The following is a 25,774-nucleotide window of genomic DNA, read 5'->3' on the forward strand; positions in this document are numbered from 1 at the left end:
CAGTGTGTGTGTGTGTGTGTGTGTGTGTGTGTGTGTGTGTGTGTGTGTGTGTGTGTGTGTGTGTGTGTGTGTGTGTGTATGTATGGCTGTCTGGTGCATGGAGGGAGGGTGTATGCTACCATACAGAACAGACAGGATCCCTAACCCCTCATGGTGGTGCAGTCTACTACCCTGTTGATGCCATCGGTCTCAGCCTTACTGGCTACCTGTACATGTTCATTCTCTGTGTCGTGTGGGTGCACAGTACTGTGAGGGTGATTACCACATAGGCAGGGGTCCTCACCTCAACACTATCGAGTGTGCGTTATAGTGTTGCTGACCCCGTGAGTGTGGGCATGTTACTGTGTGTTTCTGTGTATGTCTGTGTGTGTTCTCATCCTGTAATGTGACAGGGTATTATTGCTACACAGTGAGGCCTCATGCTATCAAGTGGCCTCTAATGTTATCATCGGCCATACCGCTGTGTAAACCCCCTGCACCATGTCACCATATCTGTGATGTGACCTGGTATGGATGTCACGTCTCTAGCCACAGTAGCCTGTTGAACAGCCCACATGCTTCTGGATCAGTAGATGTGTGGACATCTGTGGAATGGTAGCCTTTCTAACAGTGAGGTTAAGGCTACGTATAGCATGCTGGTATTGCCATACATGCCTGTGAGTACTCCACATTTACACATATGAAACTGCAAACACTGCTACTTATTGGCACATGCAAGTAGACCTTAAGGAGGGAAGCAGGGCATCATTACCAACATGCTGTTACTGTTGTTACCAAGACACATACTGTGAACATACAACAATGCACTCCAACTGCAAACACTGTAACGTGATGGCACATGCAATTAGACCTTAAGAAGGGAAGCAAGGCATAATTACTAACATGCTGTTACCGTTGTTACCAAGACACATACTGTGAACATATAACAATGCATTATAAACCTTACTACATGGTATGTCTGATGTGTGTCAGCAGTACACAACTAATGTAATATACACTTATCTCACTATTCTGTTCACCCTGTGCATCAGACCATATGAGCATGTCCTTGCACCGATGGTGTGGATGACAGGGATGTGGCACAGGCATCATCATATGCACAGAGTGATAATGTTTGCCAGGGGCATAGGCTGCACCAGTGAATGACATCATGTGTGTGGGTAAGGTCCGGTGATCTGATTGGACATGTGTGGTCATTATGGACGTGGGTGTTGTGGTGCCCTACAGATGTTTCTGCTGTGTGCGTGTATGTGTGCACACAGTTCTGCCTTTTGTCAGGCCTAGACAGGAGTATTATTGACAGCTCCAGAATGTACAGACCAGGATGTACAGCTCACTGTGTCCGGCCATGGCCATGTGACCTGTGCCTGCCAGGGGTTGTATTGGCACTACCAGGCAGAGGTACAGATTGGCTACTGTCCGATGACACTTGTCCACTGGAACCGTGCCCCAACTGGGAACATCCAGGTCCATGTCCACATGGTCTGCTGCATCCTGGTGTGGACAGCACAGCACCAGCTGCACTGCTACAGCTACCAGCACTATGGGAGCGGGCATGTGATGTGGCTCGTTCATGTTGACCTGCACTAGGTGGTGTAGCTGGCCTACGTCAACATGGCCTATGCCTCACTCCTACCAGATGTCCCAGCACAGACAGCTCATGCTCACGGATTGCCATGCCACGGTCAAGGATTCCAACCATGTCACCCAATCGCCTGTCCAGAACATCAGCAATCTGCTGTTGAGCATTTGCCAATGCCTGGATGTTGTCATTTAGAGTACAGATAGCAGCCCACTGAAGCCTCTGCCCTTCACTGTTCTGCCATTCAGCACATGCCTGTGCTGCCATTACAGTCTGGAACATGCGTCTGGTGACACCAGCTGCTGCGCTCTGTCCTGCAGGTGCATGTCTGCCAGAGGTCCTCCTACGAGCAGCACTGGCCACATGCTTGTGTGGCACATCTGCAGTCATTACACTGACACCATGGTGTGGAGACACACCTTCTTTAGCCACCACACGTTCCTGTTCCAAGCTAACACATGCTGACTGTCCTTCCTCTATGGCCACTGGTGATGGGGTATGTGTTGGCATGAGAACTGTGTGCGGGGAAGAGGGGGACATAGCTAGGATGGCTACCACTGGCACAGATTCAGCCCCTGACAACCCTGCCTGTACCTCATGCATATGTTCATCATTGCTAGTATCTGTGGGGACACTAACATCAGATGGACCGCAGGAGGGTAACGCACCTACATCACCTGTGAATGCAAAGAAAGACTCTACATTACAATAGACACACAGACAAACAGACACACAGACACACTGACACACTGACACACTAACACACTGACACACAGACACACACACACAGACACACAGACATACCATGCATGTGATTTGACAGACAGCATGTAGCATGCATGTGATACAGCAGATGGCATGCAGCTCAGACATTAATAGTGGCAGTTAGCATACCTCCCTGGGTTGCACACAACAGCAAGCAGGTGTCATATCAGTAGCCATGCAGTTCACACAATCGTGGTAGTAAGCATGCATCCCTGTGATACACCATGTGGACCAGCACAGGTTAACAGTACACGTGGCTGAAGTGACCTTGACATGTAATCTGCTGCTGTGTGCATTGACATGCATACATGTCTGACACAATGGTGTCCTGACACATGTACAGCATTGTAATGGGTATCACATTGCAGTGTTGTCTGTATGCCCTACAGATAGAATGCACTTTTAGCAAATGTGCATGGGCATTGAATGGTAGTGTGAGGCATCTACATTGCTATACAGTGTGAAGTACAGACACTGTGCCATTGCATGGCATCATGAGGCATCTATATTGCTATACAGTGTGTAATACGCACACAGTGGATAGCCATAACTGCGTGCATACACATTACATAACTGTGGATTGTGACCCATGTCGCTGAAGTGTATACACACTAAACCATGCTGTGTCATGTGACAGGTCACTGGAAGACCTACGGATGACACCCCTGCACAACTACTACAAAGTCTTAGCTGCCTGGTAACCATGTCCATACATGGCAGACTTGTCAATACACCATGTCCCACATGACATTAATGTACCACACACACGAGGTGCACGGCTGATAGTGATGTCCTACAGCAGCAAGAGAAATGTATGGTATCTGTGGCCTGATGTGATGTTAATGTCTGTGGAAGCTGTACAGGTGACTACTGTCATGCTATGACACAGTTGTGATGTTCAACACATCTTATATGGTCGAATTAAGTGACACCTCCACTAGCTGTGCACAGGCTTTTAGGATGTCCAGTGTTCCACATCAACTATATAATCAGTCAACTAAGGCTATAGTTGGACAATGTGTGGACAATGTGCAACAGGGTGTATACACATTACAAATACTGTGTGGCTACATGTCTCTGGCCATCCTCCATGGCCATGTGTGAACATGTGTTGGCCAAATGTTTGTGATGGCCATCTATCTCACATGTCTGTGTTGTCCCATATGACATACACCCATAGATGTCAGATATGTCACTGTCCACAGGGCTATGCAGACAACGGGTTGTATGTTTGGTATGTAGGGTATGTATTATGGGATAGTGAGACAATATTGCAGCCGGAACATACATGTCTGAGACATGTCAGATGGCACATCACAATGTGTGCACCCATTGCAGGGGCATATTACACAATGGTGACTCCTGTGGGCTGCCCATATCCCAGCTCACTGTGTGGTACTGTTTGCGTACCACACATGTGTTGTTCCAATGTATAGTACATATGCCTACATTGAACACCTCCACCATTGCATGCACAGCTGTCCACACATCTAGCAATGATACTGTGGTTTCATGTCGGTGTTTCATTTAGTTTGTATATATTGCACATGGGTAGCCAGTGTGAATGATGACAGATGCAACCTGTATATCGTGACTGGACCATACATTATGTGTACATGCGTTAACTGGCCACATGGCATATAGATATATGCATTAACATGCCTGATACTGTTAACTGTCTCACCTGAAATGGACTGATGTCTGTGCAGCACGCCAGAGGTACCTGTATAGGGGTGACACAGCAGTTTGAACATTATCCATGACTGTATGACAGCCACAGGGTGCACTGTGCATGTTAACACATTCACCTGTACAATAGCATATAGTATGCACATGTGTGCATACACAGGGTAGCATAGTGTAGTATGAGGCATGTGTGTAAACATACCTTGCATATGATGTTACATTACATATTGTACAGTAACACATGCAACTAAATGGGATATAATAGTCATATGTGCAGTAGTGACTTACCAGGCAACTCCAGGCTCATTGGTTGGGAGACACCCACCTCCACGATGGCAGCTAGTGTTTGTGGATGCTATTCTGAGGGTGTCCCCAGACTGGCCAGTAGCTCCTCAGTGGGTGTGAGTGGGGGCTGGGTTGGTGGCCCACCACCTGTTCCACCTTGTTCCCTGGTTATTGCATTGGCACGCTGTTTCACATGTCGTATCAGGTCCATGCAGTGTCTGTGCACCTGCTGGTCGGTGCAGTCATGCCCACCCACATCATTAACCCTCCTGCGAAGGTCCTGCCACAGGTCGTCATGCTGCTGGGCATGCTGTGGCACATGGCTGAACAACCCCTCATAGTTCTCATGGAGGTACGGGATGAGGGCATCATCCTCCAGGCGGCTATATGCTGGCAGGCGTGAACGAGGCATTATCTGGAAGACATAATGATGGAGACAGGTCACAGTATCACAGAGATGTACAGAGATACAGCTGCACAGGAAAAAAATTAAAACCCCCCCAAAACCCCTTGCTGTTGAGCATTTGCCAATGCCTGGATGTTGTCATTTAGAGCACAGATAGCAGCCCTCTGAAGCCTCTGCCCTTCACTGTTCTGCCATTCAGCACGTGCCTGTGCTGCCATTACAGTCTGGAACATGCGTCTGGTGACACCAGCTGCTGCGCTCTGTCCTGCAGGTGCATGTCTGCCAGAGGTCCTCCTACGAGCAGCACTGGCCACATGCTTGTGTGGCACATCTGCAGTCATTACACTGACACCATGGTGTGGAGACACACCTTCTTTAGCCACCACACGTTCCTGTTCCAAGCTAACACATGCTGACTGTTCTTCCTCTATGGCCACTGGTGATGGGGTATGTGTTGGCATGAGAACTGTGTGCGGGAAAGAGGGGGACATAGCTGGGATGGCTACCATTGGCACAGATTCAGCCCCTGACAACCCTGCCTGTACCTCATGCATATGTTCATCATTGCTAGTATCTGGGGGACACTAACATCAGATGGACCGCAGGAGGGTAACGCACCTACATCACCTGTGAATGCAAACAAAGACTCTACATTACAATAGACACACAGACACACAGACACACAGACACACTGACACACTGACACACTAACACACTGACACACAGACACACACACAGACACACAGACATACCATGCATGTGATTTGACAGATGGCATGTAGCATGCATGTGATACAGCAGATGGCATGCAGCTCAGACATTAATAGTGGCAGTTAGCATACCTCCCTGGGTTGCACACAACAGCAAGCAGGTGTCATATCAGTAGCCATGCAGTTCACACAATCATGGTAGTAAGCATGCATCCCTGTGATACACCATGTGGACCAGCACAGGTTAACAGTACACATGGCTGAAGTGACCTTGACATGTAATCTGCTGCTGTGTGCATTGACATGCATACATGTCTGACACAGTGGTGTCCTGACACATGTACAGCATTGTAATGGGTATCACATTGCAGTGTTGTCTGTATGCCCTACAGATAGAATGCACTTTTAGCAAATGTGCATGGGCATTGAATGGTAGTGTGAGGCATCTACATTGCTATACAGTGTGAAGTACAGACACTGTGCCATTGCATGGCATCATGAGGCATCTATATTGCTATACAGTGTGTAATACGCACACAGTGGATAGCCATAACTGCGTGCATACACATTACATAACTGTGGATTGTGACCCATGTCGCTGAAGTGTATACACACTAAACCATGCTGTGTCATGTGACAGGTCACTGGAAGACCTATGGATGACACCCCTGCACAACTACTACAAAGTCTTAGCTGCCTGGTAACCATGTCCATACATGGCAGACTTGTCAATACACCATGTCCCACATGACATTAATGTACCACACACACGAGGTGCACAGCTGACAGTGATGTCCTACAGCAGCAAGGGAAATGTATGGTATCTGTGGCCTGATGTGATGTTAATGTCTGTGGAAGCTGTACAGGTGACTACTGTCATGCTATGACACAGTTGTGATGTTCAACACATCTTATACGGTCGAATTAAGTGACACCTCCACTAGCTGTGCACAGGCTTTTAGGATGTCCAGTGTTCCACATCAACTATATAATCAGTCAACTAAGGCTATAGTTGGACAATGTGTGGACAATGTGCAACAGGGTGTATACACATCACAACTACTGTGTGGCTACATGTCTAAGGCCATCCTCCATGGCCATGTTTGAACATGTGTTGGCCAAATGTTTGTGATGGCCATCTATCTCACATGTCTGTGTTGTCCCATATGACATACACCCATAGATGTCAGATATGTCACTGTCCACAGGGCTATGCAGACAACGGGTTGTATGTTTGGTATGTAGGGTATGTATTATCTGATAGTGAGACAATATTGCAGCCGGAACATACATGTCTGAGACATGTCAGATGGCACATCACAAGGTGTGCACCCATTGCAGGGGCATATTACACAATGGTGACTCCTGTGGGCTGCCCATATCCCAGCTCACTGTGTGGTACTGTTTGCGTACCACACATGTGTTGTTCCAATGTATAGTACATATGCCTACATTGAGCACCTCCACCATTGTATGCACAGCTGTCCACACATCTAGCAATGATACTGTGGTTTCATGTCAGTGTTTCATTTAGTTTGTATATATTGCACATGGGTAGCCAGTGTGAATGATGACAGATGCAACCTGTATATCGTGACTGGACCATACATTATGTGTACATGCGTTAACTGGCCACATGGCATATAGATATATGCATTAACATGCCTGATACTGTTAACTGTCTCACCTGAAATGGACTGATGTCTGTGCACGTAGAGGTACCTGTATAGGGGTGACACAGCAGTTTGAACATTATCCATGACTGTATGACAGCCACAGGGTGCACTGTGCATGTTAACACATTCACCTGTACAATAGCATATAGTATGCACATGTGTGCATACACAGGGTAGCATAGTGTAGTATGCGGCATGTGTGTAAACATACCTTGCATATGATGTTACATTACATATTGTACAGTAACACATGCAACTAAATGGGATATAATAGTCATATGTGCAGTAGTGACTTACCAGGCAACTCCAGGCTCATTGGTTGGGAGACACCCACCTCCACGATGGCAGCTAGTGTTTGTGGATGCTGTTCTGAGGGTGTCCCCAGGCTGGCCAGTAGCTCCTCAGTGGGTGTGAGTGGGGGCTGGGTTGGTGGCCCACCACCTGTTCCACCTTGTTCCCTGATTATTGCATTGGCACGCTGTTTCACATGTCGTATCAGGTCCATGCAGTGTCTGCGCACCTGCTGGTTGGTGCAGTCATGCCCACCCACATCATTAACCCTCCTGCAAAGGTCCTGCCACAGGTCGTCACGCTGCTGGGCATGCTGTGGCACATGGCTGAACAACACCTCATAGTTCTCATGGAGGTACGGGATGAGGGCATCATCCTCCAGGCAGCTATACGCTGGCAGGCGTGAACGAGGCATTATCTGGAAGACATAATGATGGAGACAGGTCACAGTATCACAGAGATGTACAGAGATACAGCTGCACATACATTTGTATTAAATCTAGTACATCTGAACAGTTATCTTTGCAAATCGTCATGACACTGACACGACTGACATGTTTGTGTCACACACATGTAACACCCATTATGCATTGGATATCATCACCATATATGTGTGTCACCTCATTACATTGTTCATACTCCATGTGAATGCTGTCTTGATGTGGGCATGTCTGTTTGCCTGTACTGGTGTTATTACCTATCAGCACATGCCTGGATGTGTCCACAGTAATGCTGTTGACCTTGATGCTGTGTATCTGTCACATATCAACACATACACTGCCTTAATGGACATGAGCAGTGACAATGCACACATATGCACGGAAACCTTTACATGCATGTGTTTTGCCATATACATCTACACGGCACTGTACAGCAGTGCAGCATCCTGCCACGTATCGCCTGTGTTGCACATGTGATAGACATGGGACAATGGCTAGCTGGATGTCATTCGCAGGGATGGTTATCAACTATAGCATGTACGGGCAAGGTTTTCTAGCTGTATCCAACAGCCATTTTGCCACCGCGAGGTGTATCATTGCCACATTACTGATCCAGACAGTTAATAATACCTCTACCATGCTGTCATCGCACCATGTATGACAGAGATGACATGTGCAGCTTTGATGGACAGGGTTGCATGGTATGGCAGGAGTATGTAACATGTATGGCACAGGGATCTGTCCAGCATGTGGCGATCCTTGTAGTAGGATGGTGGCTGTCCATGACGTATGTCTTTCAGATAAGGATATGTATGTGTAGCATGTCCAACATCACAGTGTAGCACATGTCTTTATGCAAGGTAGCCAGCATGCTGCATAGTGGAGGTGAGGATTGTGAAGGCTGGTATCGCCCATCCACGCATGGCCAATACCCCTTAAAGGTGATATGTGATCCGATACTGGTCACCCGAGTGCTGAGTATGCCTGTCCAATGATCTCCTTGCTCATGGATGGCACCCTGTCATGACATGGGTGCCTCGTATGACTACCTAATAGGCCTGGAGACGTCACCAACTCAGGGAGGTGAACTGCACAGCACCATCCCTTACACAGTGTCCATAATGTTGACCGCTGCCTAGGTGGTAGTTAATGGGTACAGGGTTATTCACCTAGCGGTGACAATGCTATTAGCAGCTGTCAGATTGTGCACATATGGCACACACCTCACCCACAAAGCCCATTCTGTATGTTGTTCACAACACTGAGACAGCGATTGCTCCTAGGTCATGGACATTCACATCCTTACATACGCAGATGCCTCCCATTTGTCTGTTTGGTATGGGCTACAATGAGGGGGGAGTACACAACATTAACCCTGTTTTACTGTAGCTGCCACTGGTGTGAAATGCACATGTCACTCAAACACCTTTTGTAGTGTTGCTTCTGTCAACAGGCCACTGGTAGAACACTCCTTTGACATACGATGGTACATCTAGTATACTCAGTGTAGCTGGAACACGGTATGGGTGATGATGACCTATGACCTGTCACAGGTATGTTATGCAGTGTGAAATCATCCGTACTGTCATCTACTTCTGTACTACTACCATCTACGTTGATGAAGGTTCATAGGCTTGCAGACCATACTCAGCAGGGTAATAGTGCAGTGCCTCCAATTATGACTGTCGTCTCCACTTGTGGGTTGCAGTGGGTTGATGTTATCCAACACCCTATCTGTATTGCATATTCATGCTCAGCACTTGTTCAGAACATGTGAGCACTTCATGAGCTACTAATTACTATAGCACCCATTTCAACTCATTTCTTACACGTACACTGTCTGTTCTTACATTTCCAGCTGGCTTACAGTACAACAGCTGTTGTACACACGTAACTCACATATCTTGTGAGACATGGTTGAATATACAGGCATGCCCAAGTGTCACGTACCAGTGCTATTGCCTGTCTATATGATGAATATGGCAAACATGTGGCAATAGAGCAATTGTCTCATGTACACAGTCAATGCTCACCTCCCAACATACGACACTACAGCCTGTGGGAGATGCACATATGTAGCCATGCTGGGGGTAATGCTCTCACCAACCCAGACTGAACCTGACATTTATGTGGGGACATTTAACATTTGCAACACACCCCACTCATCACATAGTCTCACTAGATCTCCACCACCACAGGCCACACATAGTATGAGTATGACATTTGCAGAACCTCTCCATACTCTGTGTAGGCACCAGAGGCAGCCCCCATTACCAAACACAACAACAATTACTTACAGCCCACAGACTCATGTGTGCCCATCAACTACAGCCAATAGGGTGTTATAACATACCCAACACACTGGTCATAGGTGACTGTAGGCTGTCACACTGATACACCAGGGATCACTGCAGTGGCTGTACTGTACAGAGGTGCAGATAACACATGGGTCTGCTGTTCACAGACAGGACACTACCCTAGAGAGGTGCCGCCGGTGTAAACACTGTAGTTGGGCTTACACATAGACTTGCCAGACAGCATAGTACCTCACTATGAACCTGTGAAGCTATTACATGTCCTTTGTGCATGGTTAATTGAGTAGCTCTTCCATTTCGATTAGCTATCATGCTGTTACAGTGTCCCATGACTACAAGCCATATGTATCCTGTTATTGTGTATTGTACATGCCAATAGACAATACCTTATGTTTGCATGATATAACAGTTATGCTGTGTAGAATATCTGACATATCTACCTACAATACTGTACATTACACATATTTTACACATTATCCCATAATGCAAAGCATACTTGCACAGCAGGACCACCTTAGGCATGTTATTGTCGTTATATGCCCATACATATGCCTACTGTGACAGTATATCAACATATACTATCCCCTGCTATGGCATGTACTTGTTGGACATACCCTACCACTGATGGTGGTGTGGAATTGTTCTGTTTAAAGCCCTCATGTAACATCCCTTGTGGTGTATGTGATGTTTACCTTGTGACCCACAGCAGGACACACAATTTCTACAAGCATTACTATGCTCAACAAGACATCACTACATAATACCTTTACCCACTTTATGCATTGCGTACACTTTTAATTAATACAAAACAGGCTCTACATACCCTAACATACTGAGTGTTCTACATACCTTGTTAGCGTTCCGAATCTTCGTAAATATGTCCCTTACACCTTTACTGTTTAAACGGTTCTATGGTATGAGCATACGGTTTGAATGTATGGCAAGTCATCCTTATATACGTCGATACCTGTAACATGTGTTTTCCTGCCGCCAATTGGTGTTCCTGAGTAAATTATTACATGCACATCAGCTGTGCAGCTACTCCATTCGCCAATTACGCGGCAACAGTGGGGTATAATTTAATTCTCTACTTGGGCATTGCCCTTTTGCCCTACCTTCGGGGAGACAGCCTGTATGTGTTTTGTTGTGAGGAATTGCAACTGCTATTTGTAGAGACATGGATATTTTGAATTCATGTCCCCGTGGATTGTGCGTGACGGCTAGAGTATGTGGTTCTACATGTGAGTGTACCTGTCATCTCAACCATCTGATAAGGGACTATTGCAAACAAAACCTGTAACATCGCCGTCTGTTCCATTATACAACAGCAATGATTTCACATGGCACCTTTACAAATGTGTCTCTCACAAGGTATGTTAACACTTCTGCAGAAGTAATTGAGTGAGTGGATGTTTGTGATATTATTACAGTCTGTATTGCAATTGCTTCGGGTGTGGGGGAGATGTAGGTGGGTGTACATAGCATATACAGGTTTGTGGGGACTGCATTTTTACATATTCCATATATGTGTGTGCGCTCCTTCCCTAATTGAAGACCTATCACTTAGTAGACTGAACTATGGTTGTTACGGGCTTATACATTGAGCCATTGTTAATTGGTTTCTATATAGTATGCAGGTGAGGTTGATACTTCCATACCTCCGGAAATACAGCGATATGTAAAGGAATGTTACTAAATGACAGCTGTCTCGTGTATTTCTGTCAAAGATATTTGCACTCATTGCAGTTGTGTTGGTGACTGAACCTCTTTGGCATGGGTTGCCACCTTTTCAAATGGCCATAGCGGGACATTTGCAGGACACACATCGGTGTTTACAGGCTGACACATACCCACCGTCAGTACACAGGATAGAACATACTTTTATCCTGAATACATACTTATTCTTGTAGCACTTTAGCCATTTATCATGTTTTATGTAACATTTACGTTTTGTAGATACAGGCATAACTATTTAATGCAACTATTACATAATATATGGAACATAATTATGACCTACAATCTCAGACATTTGCCCTTTTTAATATTTTTTGTCAGGACACAACTGCCCAGGGAGGGGCTGTCCCTTTTAAAGAGGGACAGGTGGTAACCGTATGCCTACGGCCAGCTATGACCACACCTACCATACTGATCTACCTCCGAGTTAGCACTAACAGACACATGATGCAAACACACACACATTACAGTCCCACGGAAATGCACAAGGCACCCTCAACACACACATACACAGACTACAGCAATCACAAACACAGTTGAACACAGTACCTACGTGGACCGCAACACCGGCAGTGATAATTAAATGTCCCTTAATATCGTGATAATATTACACGCGGTTCCAGTGTTCCGGTACTGTGTTCTTTCGGTCTTTAAGCCTCGTGATTACACGTGTCGGTATGTGACACATTCCATAGTTGGCAGTATCCTATTTATTTCTACCTCCATGGTTGTGTACATGTCGTTGACCTATCTATATATTTGCAGATATAGGTGAATCCGTATATATCAACATATATCTCTCTATCACCCTTTCTATCTCTATTATATATATATATATATATATATATATATATATATATATATATATATATATATATATATATATATATAAAACAGAGAGTGAGAGGAAGAATACACCTTTCATTGTGTACATGTCAGTGTATACTGTTTCCTGGACTCCGCACATTTGTGTTTGAACCTGTCACATTACACACCTGCCATTGGTACATCTTGGGTAGCTTAGTGTTAGGTGATTATATACATGATTGCGTGTTCTACTCCTGGCAGTGGTCATTTTACCCTTCAGAGCAGGCACTATTAGTACAGGGGTGAATAATGCTAGTTTCACCTGTTCTGGACATCACTGACCGTGATCTGAACGATATTCAGAGCAGCTTAACCCTGTTTTGCTCATATCCGTATAGTCATGTTTAAACGATGCTTACCAGCACTGGGCAAAGCATATTCCCGCTAACATGTGCTAAACTTGATCTGATAACCTGCATCCAACATTCATTATTCATGCCTTCGGGATTACGTAATGTCCCTTGCAGGACGTGGTACCAGGAACATGCACGACAGTCAGTGCATTTACCACTTGGGCATCTGGGATTTTTACACGTGTTATGGAGTTTTCTATGTGGACTGTACTATGGCTGTTACTCCATACTGCAATCAAATGGGTAACTCAGTTAGTTTACATATGGATGAGACCTATTAATGGTATGTCCAAGTGATGTTTAATGGATGTGCTCCAGCATTGGGAATGTATGTCACAGTGAGCCACACACTATAATGTGCTACATCTTCAAACAACCATAGGTGGAACATGCTGGGGTGACAGATACCTGTCATGGGTACACCCGATGCTTTGCTACTACATCCATGATTACATTGTATGGAGCCCTTCATTAACACACCAGGGAATCCATGCAGAGTGTGTGGGGAACAGTGATTAGACACATGGATCCCGCAATTGGCTCTGCTCCACTGAGGGTCAGTTGGTTACTCGATGTGGTGGCGACAGCAGACACTGTTTGCCTCGATTGATGAATGGCCTCTGACAATCAGGCGTGTACCTACTGATGTACCTAGGAACCTGTACATACAGTACCAACATATGCTGATAGGTGCATGTACTGTTCAGGTGTTGACATTCCTTGTTCCAGTAGCTGTTGTGTGTGCAATGGTTGAGGGCTGCCTATGTAGGATTCACAAAGTAGGCCACCTATACATTACAATTTACAGGTGGTCGTGTGTGTGTTCCATCCATTTTACTGTGTTTGCAGGTGGAGAGGTGTGTCAGTCCATAGGGGCCTACACTGTCAGAGTATGTGCTATACGTTCCCTCTTTGCCAAGGTGTAGACATATTGGGCACGCCTCCATCTGCCTACTGGGGCTGGCACAGGGTGTTCGTGATCTGAATCCCTCTGTGCCTGTGATGGCCTTGGAAATTGCGGTGGGCTGTGAGTGCCTTCACCATTATGTCCCTGCTGCAGCTGTTTCCGCAGGATCATATTATATAGCATGGCACATACTATGGAGATGTGGGCACAAGTGCCTGGAGAGTACTGCAAGGCTCCACCAGATATGTCCAAGCAACAGAACTGTGATTTTAGCATCCCGAACACATGCTCTATGATGATTCTGGCTTGTGCGTGTGCCTCATTATGGCGTTCTTGCATGGGTGTGTGTGCATTTCTGATGGGAGTCATCATCCACGGCTCCAGTGCATAGCCAGCATCCCCCACAAGGTGGCCATGTGGGATGTCCCCCCTGACAAATACCTGATACAGCTGTGAGGCATGCCAGATGTGGGAGTCATGGTAGCTTCCAGGGCTGCCAGCACACACATCCATGATAATGCCCTGGGCATTGCACATGACCTGGCAGTTGATGGAGTGGTATCCCTTGCGGTTTATGTAGTGCCTACCATGCTCACCGGGTGGTGACTTGATATGAATGTGCGTGCAGTCTATTGCACCAACTACCCCGGGTAGTGTGCCACATGGTGGAAGAGACGCATATTGCTGGCCAACTCCTCCTGAGTTTCGGGAAAGTATATATGCTCATTGGCATGTGGTAATATGGCATCCAGGAACTGGTGTAGTACACTGGATGCTGATGCCTGTGTGAGATCACCATTATACCTCCAGCTGGCCTTTGAAAGGTACCTGTGGCTAGTATTCGCAAGCTTACACATACCTTCGTGTCCACTGGGATGGGTTCCCCTCTGTTGTTTCTGGATCTCAGGCATGGCTGGCACAGCTCAACTATTTGCTGTAAGATGTCCCTGTCCACCCTGTAATGCTCTACTATCTCTAGATCATGTAGCCCCTGGTAGGTTACCCTTGGTCTGAACACTCTTCTCCTCCTCCGGGGCCTGCAGTGGTTGTCAGCATCATCCTCCACAACACCTTCAGTCACTAATACATGGTGATGAATCACAGCTATGGCAGCTCCCAACATGTACATTGTAAAAGTTCCCATTCTGTTTACACCTATGGTGCAGTGTTTGGGAATACACAAGTGTGTGTGAGGTGCTTTCACACTTTATACTATTGTGCTGTGAACACTGATGATGTCATAGGGTGTGTATGTACAATCGTAGCTACAGGGTATCTTATGTGTTTTACGACAGGTACTACTATTGTGGTGCCTTTGGTGTTGAATTACATTTGGCTGCCATGGATTACATCTTGCCCTTCCCTTTACATTTCTTAACGTTTCACCTCCTATTTTCTGGCATGCATCCAGCAGCCTGCTTTCATTTGTACTTTCCTAAACCTGGCTTATCTTGTGTAATGTGTTCTATGGCTGGTCTACTGCAGGTTTGCTTTGCTCTGCTATAACAGTTCTCTTTTCTTTGCAATCCGACACCTCTCCTATCCTGTTTTGCAGGTTTCTACGAGCAGACTTGTCAGCTGCCGTCGATTGCCCGCTGTGAGTTAATAGGGGTTAATTGCTCAGTTATACTCCAATTACCCTACTGCTGCATTTCCTTATTTTCTTCCCCTGACCTTCCTGTTTGCGCTATGGTGCACGGCGAGTGCATCCGCTTACCAGGTTTCTGGCACATTTTCATCCATGTACACATGCGCTTTCAGGCACCATATGTGCTCTCAGCTAAACGATCCTATACCTACCTCCCCACCCCTGTCCTGCGGCTTTGCTTAGCAATTGCCAGGCTGGATTTGCATTGCTCCAATTTGCTTACAGCTATGGTGGCACACCACACTGCTGATGTCATGTATACCTCTAAACCACTCCTCGGTGTTGTAGCATTGCACCGTATGGTACATCCTTAGTCTGGCGGGACGTTTGCGATTCACTATTACTTACCTCATTTGCATGGCATTGACTACTAATTCCAAGTTACCGCGCCGAACACTGTCACAGACCCTTAGCAACCCTTGCAGCTTGGTTGTGGTGTACCATGCATACCATTGAGTATTATGGTGAAATCATGATTTGTATTACATTGCGATTTTATGACATTTGTATATATTTTCTTTGTGTTCCCGTTTGCGCACACATGCCCTGCGGTTGTACTTTGCGTTACTGTGGACATGACATTAAATGTTGTTTTTTAGGTGTTGTGCATTTTTTCTTATGCCATTGGCTGCATATTTAGCCATTGGCATATGTTAACTTTGTAATACATGGGTCTGGTCCGCTTTCATAATTCGATGTTCTGTCTGGAAAAATGTAAACCATGTTTTTTGGTTTACATTTATGTGGGCTTACGCTATGCCTGCACCACTTCATGAATCACTATGTACCTTCATTTGCATGGTGTGGCACTGTGCATGGGGTGATTAGCATGCCTAAGCTGAGGGCTGCGCAGATCTGGCATACGCTGGTAGTGCACGTGGAATTGGATCGTACCTGAATCACTCGGTGGCCATATTTGGCGTTATACCGCCTATGCTATGCCTGCGCCTGGCGCAAGCTTCATGAATCCCGGAGATTGTCTTCATCAAGAATTCAGATTGTTGAGTACTGAGCTATTCTAATTTTATATGAAAGGCTGTGAGTCAGGCACTAGTTATAAATTATACACAGCTTTAGTTGCTGCTTTTGAAGAAAATTCTCGAACTGGCACATATTTTGTTTTCATGGGTTCCCTTTGCCATTTCCATATGTTATTTTGCTGCCTTTTATCTATATGGTAATCTTGCACAAGGTGCATGTACATAGGAAATACCTACTCTGGAGCTGGGAAAATCAGACAAGAAAAATGTGTGCATATTTCATTTTTTAAAAAGTGTTGTGATCATCTATCTTTATTGATTTACTTATTTTATTTGTCTTTTCACATCTTGTGCTTCTTGTATTTCAGCACAGCAAGCAGTTAATAATGCAGGTCTGACTTATCTTAAATAATTAATCAGGAGATGAAAAATACAAGTCCCTGCAATTATAGCACTATTAAATTTGCAAAAGATGTTAATGTATCTAAAATAATTCAGTTTTATTTTTAACAAATACTCTACTTTATTCCACTTGTTTGCATATTTTGGTGGTCCCTATATTTACTTATATCCATTTATACATTATGTTATACATTATCCCCGGGATTCATGAAGCTTGGTGCAAGGCCGGCGTTAGGCTTGCGCCGACCGTGTGGCATGAAGATGGCGCAGTAGCACCAAATGCATATTAATGAAGGTGCGCTGCTGCCACAGCCACATGCATAGGAAATGAGCGTGAGTGCATAGGGCGTGTCAAAGTGCCGCACGGAGGCGTGGAAATGTCAGCTGTCGACGTGCAACCTAAAATGCTTGCATATAACAATTTGCATGCAATAGTAATCACATCTGTCAGTGTCCGTGGATACTGAAATGTATGCAAAGCATGCAAGACAGTTCCTGCAACACAAAATGAAGAAGGAAACACAAATGCACGGTAGGGAATAACGGGTCCCCATCCCTCAACCAAATGACATTGAAAACCGTGTGCCCGTAGTCCAACGCAGTGTAGATAGTTATACCAAGTGGAAGTGAAACGCATCATGTTAGCGCGCCACCAATAGCTATGTCCAGCCCAATGGTCAGAGTCACCAGCTGTCCCACATTGTGAGGGAGAGTACACAGCTGGGCAGATGTGTCCATAACAAAACCACGATAAATGTAAATATCTAGTGACCGTATGACAGAATTATATCCCACAACGCATGTAATAGTCACATACGATAGGTATGACCGTATTTAACATACCATATGTGACAAGAAATAGAATAAGCAAGAAAATGAAACAGAAGGAGCATATAAACTGCTACAACAATAAGGCAACATGTAGGCTTAAAGGAACAGTATTATCCATAGCATTGACTGTGGGTATGTGTTGTCCAGTACAATCGGATATGTGTACGGAATATATCCCATCCTGGACATAGGAAAAGGTGGCACCCTACCAATGATCAGAGCAGTCGGCCAAAATCCACATATATGCGGTCCAAGCCATACTTGTCAGGATGTGTCACAGTTGAACGGATATTACCCGGGTGTACCAACCATGTCATGAAAGTTAAGTATGAGCATGTACCTATGTGCATGATGTATAGCATGTGGAAGGTGAAACATGCCAGGGTAGTCCACACAACCATACAGGTACCTGACATATGTAGTGTATGCAATGTGTTACCTTGACCGTGTCATGGGCCATCAACCAAAGCAGTGATGGATGGAGTGTCAGGAATATGTGTGTGGGGGGATGGGTAATGGTATAATCCTCAAAGGCGAGACTGTGTCGTATGCAGAATAGGTGAACTGGAGGTGTATGAGGGAGCAGCAGGTGAATCAGAAAGAAACACAAAGAACATGTATACACATCTGCAATACAACCTGACAGGCCATACTGTAGAACACAATCCCACAAACATATGAATATTAAAATGTGTGATAAAAATGTACAGAAATGTCACCGGCACATGCCCACAGATTGGTCCTGATGGAACCGGCCCATTCAAATGCAACACACCTGGATGCATAATGGAATACCCATCATTCCCTCCACAGCACACAACCCGCCCCCATACCTGAACGTCCACCAAATCCAGCCTAATAGCTTGGCGCAGCCACATCTATACATAGTGACCACTACTCATATGTAGTAGGCAGTGTCACCCTAGGCAGTTTCAGGATTGCAAACTATGTATCCCTTGCATGTAAAACCCCCAACACATTTTCGTAAAGCCAAAAGAATGGTCGGTATTGGTCTTGTTAAATTTTTGGATATCCCTCATGGGATAAGTAACCTGTGTAAACATCAGAATGGGTATCAAGACACGATGTCCAGTTCTGTAGACATCTGGACACAAGTTTGAATGTGCAGTAGTGGTGCACGAGACTGTCCAGCCCTAGACGGTCATGCGGAACCTACTATCCAGGATCAAACACCTGCCCATGACGCACATGTCCCCACATGAATAATCGAGAGAATATATTGTACACATTCACATAGTGGCACTTGGAAATAGCATGATGAAGGCACTGACGTAAACAGGATACCCCCTAATCCACTGTGTGAGAGACAGTCACTGTGTGAGTAGGTGTGTCCTGACCAACAATGATACAATGCCAAATGCCCTGTGATTGCAGGAAATAACTATGTACCATACTGCATGTAACAGTTGCCTAAGGCAGTCATGTCAGGATAGAAAATACGTAATTCATACAAGAAACAGACTAACAACTAAAGTGCTAAAGGTAAAGGCTCTCAGCTAGAAAAATAATGAATGTTCTAAACCTGCACTGACCGTTGGTATGTGTTGGCCTAAATAATCTGGTGTCCCCAGAATATATCCCAACCTGTACATATGACAATGTGTCAACCCTACCAATGGTCAGAGCATTCATACAATAACTGGCCAGCCTCTTAATCACTCACAAAGCCACCGACCTTTGGAGGAAAGGTGTAGAATGAGAATGACTAATTACAACAATTAAGAGTAATGGACGTATTTAACTGCAGAAAATAAGTAGTAATACGAATCTGTCAACACGTTCCACGTTAATAGTACTAATATGGTAGAAGTGTCCGCGATTGTCCCTGTCACTGTAGAAACTAGTCCCCGAGTATCACAGAGGTCCGTACACATATGTACACCAACCAACTGTCACATTTGTTGACAGGACTATTGCATACCTGTAGTGAATTTATAACTGATGTCCAGAATAATATTCATTGTATATATAATGAATGAAATAGTCAAATGTGAATGGAAACACGTGGACCCCCCCCACCCTGTATTATGTAGTGGAACCACTCCCCGCCCTATATTATGTAGTGCTGACCTAATAATGTGGTCAGAGATGCCCAAACACCTGAGTCTGTAAACACAGGTAGAATGTTAAAATCTGGACTAACTCTGTCCATGTGCTACATCTGATATTTGAACAGCTACAGGGCAGCTCTAGTCACCAGTCAGACAAGCCTAAACCCGGACCAACACATGAACACCCTGACAATCAAACAAACATATGTGTGAGGACTATAAGCGTAGGAGTTCTGAATATACTTGGAGTGAGTAGACATGCAGCATGGGTCCAGAGCAGTAGGAAATAGGGAATGTCAGAAGTGTAGTACTGCGGTTTTCCCAGCAGAAGAATGGCTGCCTGCTGTGTAAGTGAAGCAGTGAGGCGTATGTCAGAGTAGCTATGAACCATGGGTATACATATAAATGAGGCAGAACAACAATAGTGTAGTGCTTAGAGCATCCGCCTAATGGAAAGGCATTCCCGGTTCAAGTACGACTATAGCACATATTAATTTATTGTGTAATGAATGCCTCTGTGCTGTAAAGCCAACATTTATACATGTAAAGGTGACCGCGTGTCTTGCATGGGGCCGTTAACTGGATTCCATCAATCAAAGTGGTACTTTCATAAGGAATAAGGGACATGTAATCACAAAGAAGTGGCAGTAAACATATGTAACTCACAATAAGTAGATGCAAGTGCACCTGCGCGGGTGTAAGCAGCTTGTAGCATAGCAAATGTATGTTGTCTTGTACAGCTGTAACTTTTATATATATAGATATATATATAGATAGATAGATGTGTGTATAGATAAATATCTACAGACATAAAAGAAATATGCAATTATATATATATATATATATATATATATATATATATATATATATAGAATGAACGCCGAAAGACGAAAGCAAACATAAAGGTTGTGAAGGGAATCTAAAGCAAGTAAGGTATTATAAAGTGCTTTCAGCGTATGTCAGATAAAACTGCACAAGAGTGAGTAGAGCACCGCTATTCACACCAGAGGCAGGGTTATACCAGTGGCCATAACATTGTTGAAGTATTACGTCAACATTATACACAGACGGAATGTAGAACATGTTGCGACCACCTACACTTGTAACCCGCAAATTGTTCGTAATCCATAACACCAGGAAAGGCACGTATGTGCAAATATGAATGGATGGGGACCCTGTGAATACACGAGGCGGTACAAAATGTGTGTAGGGCCCCAATGCTCTGGAGAGGGCAATGTGTAAAGGTGTGTCATGGCTGCGATATCAGGTGGATAATGGCTGTTATGCGTGGAAACTCAACATGGGTGTGCTGGAGAAACTATGGATATGCGATTATGGACACAGGAGTGCTAGGGTATGTTGCCCTGGTTGCAATGGAGCAGCCCTTGGTGGTCAGCTAGTACATAGGTGCGATTCCCAGATAGAACGTCATCTGCGTGGAGACATGCGTGAATGGGCGTATCGTCATCGGAGGTTGTCCGTCAGGGCTGGCAACCCAGCATGTAAAACCTATCTGCCAACCATGAGTGGAACGGAGTTCTGCTGTGACAACCCCAAACCGGGAAAAGCAGAAAGACACAGCTACATGCAGAGATCAATATGTTGACGTACAATCTCAGTAACACAAACACTCATTCTATTAACATTAATAATATGAATGTGCACAGAAACAAACACAGTAGCAGGAATAATAGGCTGCGCATATGAGTAATAGGTCGAATGACACTGTATCACGTCACACTTATCAGCGGCACCCCAGACATGAAAAACGTGCGACTTCTATCCACTGTATAACATGCAGTATACTGATCACAAGTTCACCGGAGTGAAGTGTCAGTGTCATAATGACTAAGGCAATAGTATGCTGTTGAAGCACAAATAAAACCCAATACGCATGTGTAAGTGTCTATGTCCAGGAAATGTATAGGTTAACGGACACACAGATGTATATATAGATAAAAATGTGTATATATATATATATATATATATATATATATATATATATATATATATATATATATATATATATATATATATATATATATATATATATATATATATCACACACACACAAAGATATAATACATAAATATATAGATAGATATATATACACATACAACAGGTATTGATATATACACATACACACAAAACAAATATATATGTCATTATAGATATACACATGTACATAACTAGGTTACTTTACAGCAATTAGGGGTAACATATTTATAGACCGGGCATATGTGACTGGGAGGTCCAATAAATAAACGTTGTACCCCCAGACTGCCCAGCTAGGCTGGTCAGACATACAGACAGGCAATAAAGATAAATACACTGCTGCTGTCCAAAACACCAGCAGGAAAGTACCAGTGGGAGAGACAAGGTCTACACTTTAAACATGGATAACGGTGTACCTTGCGGGACCCCAAAAATTCACTGTATGTGTGAACCCGTGGTTATTGATGCGAGCAGGATGTAGGTGTGCATGGAAAAGTGGGTTGTGCAAGTGTGATAATACATGGGTTGACAAAACGTACGACATGTGTCCCGAGACGGGGAGAGTGGGCAATGTGTAGGGGTGTGCTCATACCCCAGCTGCGCTCACAGTAGGTATTTGTCATGAGTGCTGTAGAGGGGTGCCAGGTAGGTGAACCATGGGTATGCAATAATGGGCTTAAGTGTGCAGGTGCTGGTTGGCAGAGATGTAGTAGGCCCGCCCAGTGGAAGTCATTAATATTCCTATGTGGGCATAGCAGAGCCTATACCTCCCAAACTTGAAGAGCACATCTAAAGGATAGTCTGTAAACCATCGGGGGAATACATAGGACTAAATCAGTGCCGTGTACCCGATTAGCATAGACATCCATAGTTATGAATCAGAATGTAACAAAGTCCAACTAAACACTTACAGAACTAGTGATATTAGGTGGACAGGTGGTGGAATACAGGTAATGACAGATGACAACATGTATGAGTCATAAACAGCATGTACCTCAACAAACGTGAATGAATACATATGCTCTGTGACTGTCAATGTGTCTGGCTAATAGAACCAATCGTCTAAATGTGTCCCACAGGGTGTTATGCAGTATTCCTGATACAGTGTTCATTCTCCCCAATTGGTATGTGAGGTCTGCTAGTGATGGAAAGTGCATAATTTGCTGACCACCTTAGGTAGATGATAGCATAATAGATGAGGTTTACCACCCGTATGCCTTTGAGGGACACACCCATCTGGGCAGTTGTGTCCTGCAAAATTAATGTTATGGCACATGGCCTGTGAGTTTGGGAAATGAGGCCATATATTGTGTGTAGTGGTGTCAGAAATTAATTTGTTGTATCAGAAACAGCTACATGTAATAGGAAACAGTATTAGCAATTATAATGCTACAAGAATAACCTTAACGTATGCAAACCATTGCAGTAGTCAGTTTACTACTGGCTGTGGGTATGTGTTGCCTTGACACATGTGATAGCTCTACATATAGGATCTATAGGGCCGCCACCATTCTGAATGGCCAAAGTGGGACCTGCTCTGTAGAAATGTCAGACATACCATGGCAGAACATACCTACAGCCATGCATAGTACAGAAATATACATATCAGCGCAAATCAAAGTGTAGTCTAGCAGCAGTAAAGTTGCTTATGCTACTACATATAACATATCGACGTGTCAGGTATACAAGACCTGTAACAAGCAACCACTACAGACATGTAGAATATGAGAATGTCTCTTAATCAGGACAGTTGCAATGGCTAGAGTATTGTCACATGACATATGCCTAATGAGGGACTGTCCCATGCAAAGTGGGAAAGGTGTTACTCCTACAGTCTCCCGTCGTGCAACCTGAAAGGTGGAAAACGTACAGTAGGTATGCGGTAGCATGACTCAGTGGACAGCTGCGTCAACAAAATAACATTCACATGTCAGTATTGCAGAGTATCGGTTCCCATGTATCAGGCAGATGGGAGCAGATCATATGAGGAACACGCATATAATATGATTACATCACTGGACAGGCCGCCAAGTTCGTACAGTCGAACGCCTGCCTTTGCCAAATGGTTACACATACCCGATACTGTATTCATGTAGTCCGATGTAATACGCATCACAAGGGATCACACACACACACCGTGAGTGACAAATGTAAGCACAAATGTCGGTGAACGAGCAGCTGTAAGCATGTTTGTCTACCAGTATGCCAGTAGTGCACTGTCAAAGAAATGTGGAGTCTAAACGGGTATAAGGTGCTGTAACCAGAGGTCAGCAGTGCTTAACACTGTGCAAACCCATGCACAACTGCTCCCACCTGCTGGAATGTGCCTTACCCAGTCCGTATCCAAAGGCGTCGGTCTGTCAGCAAACAAAGAACTGCCCTATTCACGTGTTGGTAGCAGTACCCTGCGCACATAGCTCATGTGAATTAACAATAGACCATGGCATATGTACAGACAATAGACCACACACACACCATACATCACAGTCATCCAACAGTATAGCAATGTACTGGCAGATATGTCTGGACCACTGGTGTATGCATGCCTGGCCGTCCTGTGTTTCAGTGTGTGAGCATGCCCAGTATGACTGTTACGCATGTTGTCAACCGACATTACCGTCATACCGTCATGTGTGTGAGCATGCCAAGTATGGTCAACTGTATCGCATGTGTCACATGTCCAGATAGTCAGTACTGTGTTGCCGACCCCTCCGTTCTACACAGACAGGTGTCATGCTGTGTCTGCAGGGTAGCTAATGGTCATGTGGCATTGACAGTTGCTACATGTCTGCATAGCATGGGGGGACATCCAACCGCATCCACAGTCCTACACAGCACCGTGGGTGGCCCCCATGACTCTCACATGTGTAGGTTGGACGGGGGGCACAGCTGACAGTTGTACACATCTGCCACTACTGTAGTGGTATGCCAGGTACTCCATGTCAGTGTGTGGACCTACCTAAATTGCTGGTTGGAGGGATACCAGTGTACGTCAGATCCCAGCTTTAAATACCAGCATAGTGGTGTTGGACGTCCTAGCTTTCACAACCTACATCAAACTGCCTGGCCTGCTGTAGTCTGTGTGTGTCTTTGGGGGTTGGGTTCATTCATTGGGCATATCCATAGGCCATTGTATATCATTTGTCTGTATTGGTCCACACCTGTCCAGCTGCATGGAACGTTTGTGGGCTGTATGGACACACATGATGTTCAGCCCATAATCTGCAGTGGGTTAGAACACCCTGTGTACTACTGGCTACCATTGTGACCCCTGTATGTGCTACAGATGTCATGGTGCCACTATGGATGTGTACTGTCTGCTGCCCTAACATTTGGCCACCAAAGTCTCTTGTATGCTCACATACATACCATAGCAACAGGTAAATACACATTCTGCCAATTGTTAGGTTGATAGACGTACCCTGGGGTGTTCTGGACCTGAGGATGGTGCTGGAGGGCTGCCTATGTCGGATGCACACAGTGCACCTCCTATACATGGCCGAGCACAGGTAGTGTCATGTTTGGCATCCATTGTACTGTGTGCGGGTCAGAGAGGGGAAATCCGTGGGTACCAACTGTGTCAGTGCATATGCCTTGTGTTGCCTCTTTGCCAAGGGCAGGTCATACTGCGCACGGCCTTTTGCCGACTGGGCCCTGCTCAGATAGTTCCTTCGCCAAGTCACACTGTGCCTGTACAGGCCTTGGCAGTGGTGTAGAGCCATGTGGCCCTGCCCCATGCTGTTCCTGGTGCAACTGTTACTGCAGGATCAGATTGTGTAGCATAGCACATACCATAAAAAATCGTGTGCATGTAGCTAGTGAATACTGC

Source organism: Protopterus annectens, chromosome 10.part0, assembly GCF_019279795.1.
Source record: "Protopterus annectens isolate FY-2018-M chromosome 10.part0, PAN1.0, whole genome shotgun sequence".
Classification (NCBI taxonomy): domain Eukaryota; kingdom Metazoa; phylum Chordata; order Ceratodontiformes; family Protopteridae; genus Protopterus; species Protopterus annectens.